Source organism: Protopterus annectens, chromosome 4.part1, assembly GCF_019279795.1.
Source record: "Protopterus annectens isolate FY-2018-M chromosome 4.part1, PAN1.0, whole genome shotgun sequence".
NCBI lineage: Eukaryota > Metazoa > Chordata > Ceratodontiformes > Protopteridae > Protopterus > Protopterus annectens.
The window spans coordinates 532,065,944-532,074,819 of NC_056734.1; positions in this window are offsets into that span (position 1 = coordinate 532,065,944).

Consider the following 8,876-nt stretch of genomic DNA (forward strand, 5'->3'; position numbering starts at 1 on the left):
TTCCCACAAGTTAAACAATTATTAACTTTATCTGACATCGCTGAGGCAAGAAAGAGTCCCAATGGGGTACTTAGCTTTGGCTGAATCACAGGAGCTGGCCGACCGCACTTGCTAACTGCTTTCTGCATCGGCACCACGGCAAGAAAGACTGAGGAAGATGCTGATGCTTTTCCGCCGATCAAGGGCTGCCTGAGGCAGAACAACCCATATGTGATGACTGCAGATGCATCCTTGAAGGACATCTCAAATATTCACATTCCTTATGGAAGTCGGACTCAAGTGTAGTCATCCTGGCTACCCTAATTATGTTATTATATTCTACATTACACACTATTTCATATTACACATTACATAATATATTTTATTTTATTTTATTTTATTTTATTTCACTGTTGTTCATCATCTCTGGCTAACAACAGTTCATCATGTAGTTACAGCAGTCCACTTAGGGACAGGGTTTAGTGATGTGTAGACGAGCATAGTAGTGTCACATTGCATTTAGGTTTGGTAAATATGTACAGCAATGCATTGATTATTTTTAATGTGTCAACTTCAAAGTTATAAATTTATGATTACTAGAGCATTGATTAAGAACATCTGATGTACAAGTTTGTATTGAAGGATGGATCATGTAATAATTTAGAACTTCTTTATTTATTTTTACTTTTGAGTATGGTGCTTTAAGTAACAACAAGGGATCATGTGACCTTTGGCGCCAAAATCTGTTTAAATAAGGTTTTTGCTATTGTAAACATGGTTCTGAGGAAGTCTGATGTGTAGCGCATTTATTGAACTTTCGGAATAAAACTGAGTTTTCATCCTTTGGTTGTCCGAGCTTTGTGGAGACGTGGTGCTGACGACATCATCGGGGTTACAGTTTCTGAGTTGGACCCTTTACATTTTTTACCCTAATTAATTGACCTTTTACTATTGAATGCTTTTGGTGAAATGGATGACTACTTGAGAAATGAAGGAAAGAATTACAATATGTATCTTTCCTGAAAATCTTAGACGCATATCTACTGTTAATGCTATCTTTCGATAACTTAACATCGAGGTAATCGATAGTGTCTTTGTTAAATGTAGCTGTAAACTTGAAAAACTCTGTTGTAGAGTTTAAGTAAGAAATAAAAGTCATGGCTTGTATGTTATAGCCATGAAACATGACAAAGATATCATCCAAAAATCGTGTGTAGAAAATAAGATTCGCCCTGTGGTGGGAGTATGCCATAACTAAATTAGCAAAACTGGCACCACAAGGCGTTTGGGCTTAATTTCTTCACTTGGAGTTTTAACTGGATATTTTTTTAAGTTTTGTTTGTTTTTATTTACCAGTTATTTTTTGTTAGTTAAACAGGGATAATCTCAGGAAAGTCTTTCTAAGTGCCTTTTACTTCGTTTTCTTTCTAAAGTGGCTAATTTTCTTTCTTTCGTTATGCCTCAGTTGTAGTCCTTCAACTCATCTCCCTTCCCCCTACACATCTCACCTTCCTAGCTATCAAAGAGCCAAAGGTAATTTGAGCTGTTTGCTTCTCTGATTGAAAGCTCACAACAGGTGACAAAGCTCATGTAGTGTTGCCTTGTACTAGGCTTCTCCTACTGTCAGTGGGACACATTTTTGCTGCACCATAGCATCTTTCTGTTCTTAAACTTTAATCAATACTGATTACAAATAAGTTAACATTTTTTTGGTAAATTTTCCAACTTAATTTCCCAAGAATTCCTCAGAAAGCCAAATCCCTAAATAATTATGTCACAAAGGCTATAAAACCTAGGACATTGTTTTTAAATAGCATTCTGATGCACTTAAAAAAAAATCACAGTTTTTACATCACCTTGCAGTTTCTGAACAACAATAATCCATGCACAGAGCACATATATAGATCACCCCCATAAGTCATAAAGACAACACCAGCTCTGTCTAGGCTGAGCCCAACTGCATAAATTATGTAACCAGACCCAAGTACCCATAGATGATGTAGAGTCTGAATGTATTGATCCACCTTTTCTCCTGTTGGGTTGCTCAGCTTACAAAGCTGAGCAGTTAACATCAGTACAGAAGTAAAAGCATTTATCTGGAAGAAAAAGCCTACCAGTAATTGAGTTATCTGAAGTGCAAGCAAGCCTGCTGCCACAGCACATGTAAAATAGAAACTACTACGATCAAAATATGCAGATTTGTCCTTTCTAAACTTCATTACTATCAACTTCTACAGCAGAGTAAATGGTTACCCGTAAATGACAGAGCCACATTTGTCCTTAGCTATCAAATTTACAAGATGGTAAAATGGGCAACTGCCCCACCTGAAAACAAAATTACAAACCAAGCAGTCTAATTGCATACTTATAGACAGTCAAGAAGGTAGCAGTATCCTCATTTTAAAACCTCTACAGTAAAAAAGCTGCCTCTAGGCTAGACCCAGCTGTTTGCAATTGTCTGCCTGTGGAAGTAAAGCAGCAAGAGGCACTTAAATTATTTAGAAACAAACTACAACAACACCTGTTGAAAGACACTAAATGTTCCTGCTGCCATGACAATGGCTGATCCTCATATCACATACTATACTCGTGTCTTTCTTTTAAATGTATACTTTTAACAATTGATCACTGGTTGAATGCCTACCTTAATTGTATATACTGTAAATAATATCACTTGTTTTTATTATTATAAACAACATATAATGTATTGTTTCTACTTTGTTACTGTACTATGTACAACTACATGCATTCTTTAGTCTATATATAATTTTTTTGTCAGTATCTTGTATCATGGTGCCTAGGGTTATGGCTAAAAAGGATCTGTCAACCAGGCCACTTACCCAGTTGTTGTTGTTTGTCTTTTCCCGGTTAGGGGTCGCCACAGAGGAACTCCAGTCCGCTAATGATTGGCAGTAGATTTTTTATGGTGCCGAGTTGCCAGCCCGACAACCAACCTTCAGCGAAGGCACGCCCATTCACGCATGTCTTTCAGAGGCCACTCAACCGCGGGAGGACATGCAGACTTCACACAGAAGGCACTCCAGCCGTGAATTGAACAGGAGAACCTCTTGCTGTGAAGCAACAATGCTACCGCTGTACCACTGCGGCTTCCAGGCCACTTACCCAGTTATCAAACTGAAATAATCAATCAATCTCCAAAATGTAACCCCACTACCTTTTACTATCCTCACCATTCTATCCTACTATCTCCTTGTCAATTGTAGCCACATTTACCTCCCCCCACACAAAGACAAATGTAATGGCAATGCTGATGATGTCTGTACTAGAAAGGGATCTAAATTATTGCCATTTTGTTACTCTTATACTACAACACACACACACACACACACACACACACACACACACACACACACACACACACACACACACACACACACACACACACACACACACACACACACACACACACACACACACACACACACACACACACACACACAAGCATAACACATAGGAGTACTAGTTTTACTCTGATTTCAGCAAATAGCAATACATTGTGTAACACCAGTAATGTCACACATTAGGTTTATAGATTAGTACTAGGCTAACTGCCATTTGGGGCCATTTTAAGCCTAGTCTAGTATTACATGTGAGCATCAAATCCTGCATCTTGTGTCTGTAAGGCAAACACATTAACCATTATGCGAGCCTCCCACCCAATCAGTTACTGTTGTTTAAAAGTTGTCAAACATCAGCAAGGGTAAGTGGGTTTTATTTACCTTATCAAGGAGTAATGCATACTTGTCACTGTCCCTACTTTTATAGAATGCCCCTGATTTTGCCTCATAATTTTGCTCTGTACCTCATAAAAAAGTTTGATTTGCAAATAAATCATTCAAGACTGTCAGTCAATAAATACAAATATCAGAGTTTACTAGTTCTTATTGTTCAAAAATGCATGTTGATGCAAAACATGTTATTCTGTTAACTTTTGAAGTTAATTGGAATAATATTTAAAAAGTGCTCCTAAGTTTTGAAACTTTATTCTGCTATTATTTTTAGCTTTGCCCAGACTTCTTGAGAATAACTGGTATTCTACCAGGATTTATAAAACTCCATGAAAGAGAAAACCATCCATGAAAATCAAGAGTGTCAACTCTTCTTAAAATCCATTGTAAACAGTGAGTTTGGTCACTCTGGGGTGTTGATCTCTAGCACTTACCTTGCTCATGTTCATTCACTGATTATCAGCTTTACTCCAACAGGGCCTAATCAGAAGCCCATTTCGGATAAAGGGTGTAATCAGAAAATGAAAAATCCTTTTTTTCCTCCTTACTTTTCCCTACCAAGTAGCAGTCATTGTGATACTTTTCCCTACCAAGTAGCAGTCATTGTGATACTTTTCCCTACCAAGTAGCAGTCATTGTGATACTTTTCCCTACCAAGTAGCAGTCATTGTGATACTTTTCCCTACTAAGTAGCAGTCATTGTGATACTTTTCCCTACCAAGTAGCAGTCGTTGTGATACTTTTCCCTACCAAGTAGCAGTCGTTGTGATACTTTTCTCTACCAAGTAGCAGTGGTTGTGATACCCTTACAAAGTCAAGGATGATTTGGGGCCTCCTCTGCAGCCACAGGTACTGCAGATACCTAAAGCTAGCTATGACAGTTTTAGAGAAGGGAATGAAGACCAGCAGGATTTAAATAAGTCAAGGACACTATACCAGTGGTAAAACATCTAATGAAATTCTGAAGCCTGTTACTTGATAAAATCGAATTTTAAAGGAAATATAAGTAAGAGTTCTTATTACTTCCCTGGTGTAGTAAGTATGCAAGATTGCTATACTTGTTTTTGTTGGTTTGACAAACATAACACAATATCAATATAAAAAACTTGCTGTGGTTAGGGGTCCCCCGGGACCAGGGGGGGGCCCTTGTGACAACAGAGTTCGCTGGTAAGTAAAGTCATCTATGCTGCTCCTCTTGGGGCAAAATTGTGGAAGCTGGTTTACAGTTCTGAGAATCCTATCCTGCTAAATCCCTGCTGATTTGTTATTGTCTGATTTAAGTATCAGCACATAAAGTCAGGTAATGAATGCCAAAGTAACATTAATTACAGACCTTATCACTTCTCTTGAACAAGTTCCAGACCAGCTGTAAGCATGCGAACGTGACTCACTACAATGTCAAGGCCAGCACAATATGTTTATGTTAAAAATGGTTACTTTTCATACAGTCTAACAAAGACAGACCTGCTTAACCTTCCGTTGTTTAAACTGCAACAGAAGAATCAAAACATTGCTGTGGATGAGCCAGTCAAGAAATGTGCGGATATTAAAATAATGCTGCCCTATCATCGCTGAACACAAGTAAATATAATAAAATTTATGGCATGACACTACGTAATCAAACTGCTGCTACTCTTATGGCCTGTTGGTTTGAGATTTTTTTTGAATGTATGGTTTCTGAATTCAATCTGTATATGAAAATTGGGGTTGCTTTGTTGATTTTCATTTGCTGCAAATTTCTATGCATTGAAGTAACAGCGCCACAATAAGACTGGTACAAACAGAATCTTACTCTGCTACTGAAGCCACGTTTACTTGGGCTAAGTGACCTTTACTTGATTTTGCTTATTACTGAGTATACTAAAGCAGCCTGCACTATTTCTAGCTGATTTTAGTGATCTTGCTTTGAATTAATTTTAAATGTTGCTCTGGTGGCAAAAGAAAGAGGGTGTTGCTACTGGATGGTGAGTGTTAATTGAGCTTTAGTTGCTGTTTTCTGTTGTTATGAATAAGTTGTTTTATTGTGTTACTATACTTACCACTACACCATTGCAGCATGTACTGTATAGACACAGGTGTCTTTGCCTACATCTGTAATCACATCTCCACCTACTCCTAGACTGTATGCAGTCATATATTGCAGAAGAAAATATGAGGGCCCAGAGATACCCATAGCTATATGATGAGCCATAGTCTTAGATTACTGTCTGGTCCTCCAAGCAGCCAGTAGATGCCCTGCACTGTTCATACATTCCCAGTACTAGCTAACAAAGCCAGTGTTAAGTTTCTCCCAAGAGACTGCTATCTAAAAGTCCCCCAAAGCCTTATAACTCTTAAACCCCCTACTATTACAAAGGAAAGTGTACTGAAGCTGCTTTTTAAGACCAAAAAAACCTTCTTGTATGTTACTGACAAAATACATGGTTGTTTAATAAATAATAGTAAGCATGTCTTCACAGAGCTACTTCTCAGACTGTTTAACCTAAATTTAGCTAGATGTTTTGTCCCTGAAGTTTGGCACACCACAGTGGTGATGCCTCTCCATAAGGGTGGCCCTACCACTCATCCCAGGAATTCTAGACCTATCAACCTTCATAAGGGTGGCCCTACCATTGACTCCAGCAATTGTTGATCTATCAACCTCGATAAGAGTGGCCCTAGCACTGACCTCAGAAATTATAGATCTGTCAAACTCCATAAGGGTGGCCCTACCATTGGCCACAGGAATTATAGATCTATCAACCTCCATAAAGTTGGCCCTATCTGTGACCCTAGGAATTGTAGAGCTACCAACCTCCATATGGGTAGCCCTACCACTGACCCCAGGAATTATAGATTTATCAACCTTCATAAGAGTGAGCCTATAACTGATCCCCAGGAATTGTAGATCTATCAACCTCCTAAAGGGTGATCTACCACTGAGTACAGGTCAGCCTCCTTAATGGTGACCCTACCACTGACCCCAGGAATTATAGATCTATCAACCTTCATGAGGGTGACCTACCACTGACCCCAGAAATTGTAGCTCTGTTGACGTCCATAAGGGTGGCACTACTACTAACCCCAGGAATTATAGATCTATCAACCTCCATAAGGTTGACCTACCAATGACCATAGGAATTGTAGATTTACCAACCTGATGACCCACATCTGTAAAAACCTGAAATGTAATATAACTGATCTCATAAACTATAATATCAAAAATTCCTCAACAGTTTGGCTTTGCCAACAGAAGATCCTGCTAAAAAATCTGGTTAACTTCTTTAAGAGGGTTACACAGGCTGCTGACAGTAGTAATTTTGTTCACATGACATATCTGCACTTGACCAAGGTGTTCAAAACTATACCCCATGCTGACATTATAAGTAAGTTTTTGTTGGACCTCATGCCATTAACCATCTGCTCATTCTGGTGCTTCTGTCCACTGTCGGGTCTACCTACCCCTCCTTGATCATACCTGGATTGACTCTGACAGATTTAGGGCTGATGTGGATCTTAAGGCACCCCAGGAGCAAATGTCATATTGCCACCATGGTAGATTGTTGTATTTTATTCCTACCCAAGTCCCCCACTTCTTCGAGGAAGACATGGAAAAGGCAAACAGCACCACACTGCTCCATACTTCCACATGAAGCTGACACTGACAAGCTACCCTGCCACCCTAAAGGAAACACTCCACAACCAGCTCTCCAACAGTCTTGTCAGGAAGCTCCAGTCACTTTGTGTATCTTATGCACATGCCACATCCCCTCTTAGGATAGGTGTGCCCACCCTCCCTACTAATGGCTTAGATGCCCAAGTAAATAACTGAACCCAGGTTGCCAAGGCTGTAACAAGTGCTTTATCCCTCTATTCCATGGCACTGACTGATAGGTAACATTAAATCTTTAAAAATAAATCCCTATTTGGCAAGATGGATAGCAGCAAGCTGGCTAAAAGATAGAACCTACACAGATCAAGTGGTAGATGCCTAGTCAGAAAGTTCGAAAGTAACCTGTGGTGTCCCCCAGTGTTTAGTGTCAGGACTCCTGCTTTTGTAATTAACATTTCTGATCTGCAGGATCTCTGGCCAACTAAGTCTGCAGATGGCTGCAAACTTGGAGTTATTGTTAAGTTCCCCTCTGATACCCTAACCCTATAAAAATGCATTCTTATAAACACCTGGTATACTGAAAATAAGTTTGATGTAAATGCAAAAAAGTACAATATCATCACATTTGGCAGACCGCTCCTCACCTCAGCATACAATATAGACAATACCCCATTTAAAAATGAAAATGTAGTTAGGGACTTTGAGTTATGGTTTGATAATTCCATGTCTACTGACTGTCATGTGACAACAGTAGTCAGAAAATCCTTTTTCTTAGAGCAGATAATTATCAAGGGAAGGGTCATTGTTCCCTTATATTCAGCATTAATTAGGCGTATTATTGAATACAATGCTATCTCTGGGACATACCACACTAGGCATCAAAAACAGCTAGAGAAAAAAACAGACGTTCCTAAGTAAGAAGATCACAGGCTCAACGAGCTTGAGCTGCCAAGAAAGGCTGGAAGCACTATCCTTTTCATTGGATACCTTATAGCCTCATGGGGGGAGAGCTATGCCTCGTATTCCATGCCATTAGTGACCCAGCTGTCCTGGATATCCTATATTCCTGCAAGTCTAATAATTCCACAAATACCAGAACCGGGGACACAAATCTTCACCAACAAATAAATACAATTTGAAGGAAAGGCAGATCAATATTACAGAAAGTATCACATCTGTGGAACCAACTGTCCCATCAGATTAAACAGTGTGATATAGTATCATTATTCAAAGGGAAAGCTAGATGACTGAATAAGTACCCAAAACTTCACCCAGGATTTGAGTGGCCTAGCCCTCCTAGAGTGAGGTGGCACAGCCCGAGGGTGGGTGCTGGCAAGGCATAAATGGCCATGAGACTTAATTGCCTTGAAATTATATGTAACATATAGTGAGGTTTTGGAGGTTTTGATACTTGTGAGCCAGTTACATTGGGGAATACTGGGGCCTGGGTGATGGTTATGGGGCTTTGGTCTCCCCTCTTTAAAAAAAGAAAAACAAGTTAACCCTTCAGATGCTACATTGGCCTATGTCTGCATTAAACAGGTTATTTTGGAAGT